This window comes from Geospiza fortis, unplaced genomic scaffold (assembly GCF_000277835.1).
Source record: "Geospiza fortis unplaced genomic scaffold, GeoFor_1.0 scaffold104, whole genome shotgun sequence".
Taxonomy (NCBI): Eukaryota; Metazoa; Chordata; class Aves; order Passeriformes; family Thraupidae; genus Geospiza; species Geospiza fortis.
In genome coordinates, this window is record NW_005054325.1 from 4,805,372 (window position 1) to 4,806,930 (window position 1,559).

The window sequence follows — 1,559 nt, forward strand, 5'->3', positions numbered from 1 at the left end:
GGAGGGAGTGGAGCGGGTTGGGGGAGGGAGGGACATGAGGGATGAGAGTTGGTCTGGTGGTACCGACAAGGGCCCTTGGGGGTGGTGCTGGAGCGATCCGTACGGTCCCGAGCTGCTGTAGGGCTCTCTGGCGTGACCCGGACCTGTGGCGAGCTTTTCTCCAGGAGGAAGTCTGCGCGATCGGTGGCTTACTGAAGGGTGCTGCTGCCGAGGGCCAGCCAAATGGTGACTGGCCCCTCGTCATGAAATTATCATGGAATCAGAATATGCCGCTGGAGAGTTTTGTCCAAATGTGTCTTCAACTCTGCCAGGCTTGGTGCTGTGACCACTTCCATGGGGAGCCTGTTCCAGTGCGCAACTACCCTCTGGGTGAAGAATGTTTTCCTGATCTCTACCCTAAACCTACCCTGACACAGCTTTATGCTGTTTTCCTCGAGTCCTGTCACTGACATTACAGTCATGAGACTGTAATGATAATTCTCTTCTCAGTGTTGACCTGGGCACATCAGATCTGTTGAAAAGTTTTCTGGTGTAACCCAGACCTGCTGAAAGGTTTTCTCTGGGACAAAGTCAAGCTGACCCTCAGAGGGGTAATGGGGACACACATTAACCCTCAGTGTGTTAATGACCAATTCAAAAGGATTAACTAACCAGAGTGAGTCCAATGGGGATTGTCCCTTCCTGATGAAATTAAACAGTCATAATGCCAGCCCTTTTCCTCCCGGTATGACCTGGGCTTGTCATAGCTGCCATGACCCACAAGCAGTGCTGGATCAAATGACAGTTCTTATAAAAGAACATAAACTATGTACATACACCCACATATATATATATATATATACACACACACATATGTGAACTCCAGCCACTCAGTGTCATTTCACTCTAGTCCACTGCAAGTGATCTATTAACAAGAACCTCAGTTACCCTGCCTTCAGGTGCGGGTCATGATATTGAGTTGGAGAAGAATGAGAAGGTGGCATGGCAGCAGGCTCTGTCACCATTGGGAATGATTTGGGATGGCAGCTAGGGAAAATGGAGACAGGCTGGTGTGTGCCACCAAGGAGGCTGTGCCTCCTGACAGGCACAACGTGGGTCGGCTGCCCTGTGTCCAACACTGCAGCTGGTATGGGGAAATGCCACTGAGAGCATTTTGCAGAGATGGGAAAGCTTGGGAATGCCTCAGCTCAGGAAGACAGGAGGAGCAGCACAGTGTTTCTGAGGGGGTTTTGTTTGGGGCCTGTTTTCCTTTGGTTTGTGTGTTGCAGGGTGGTTTTGTTTGTGCTTAATGTTGTTGGTTATTCAGTTGTTGCCTGCACTAATATATTCACATGGCAGCAGTGAAAGAGAAATGGTTTACAGATTGGCAAGCTTGCCTTGGAAAACATTAGGAAAAGAAGAAATGTCATTGGCAAATCTAGAACTTGTGTCCAGTTCTGGGCTCCTCAGTACAAGAAAAAACAAGGAGTTCTGGAGAGGGTTCAGCAGAGGCCACAAAGATGATGAGGGGTCTGGACCATCTCTCTTATGAGGAGAAGCTGAGGGAGCTGGGCCTGTTT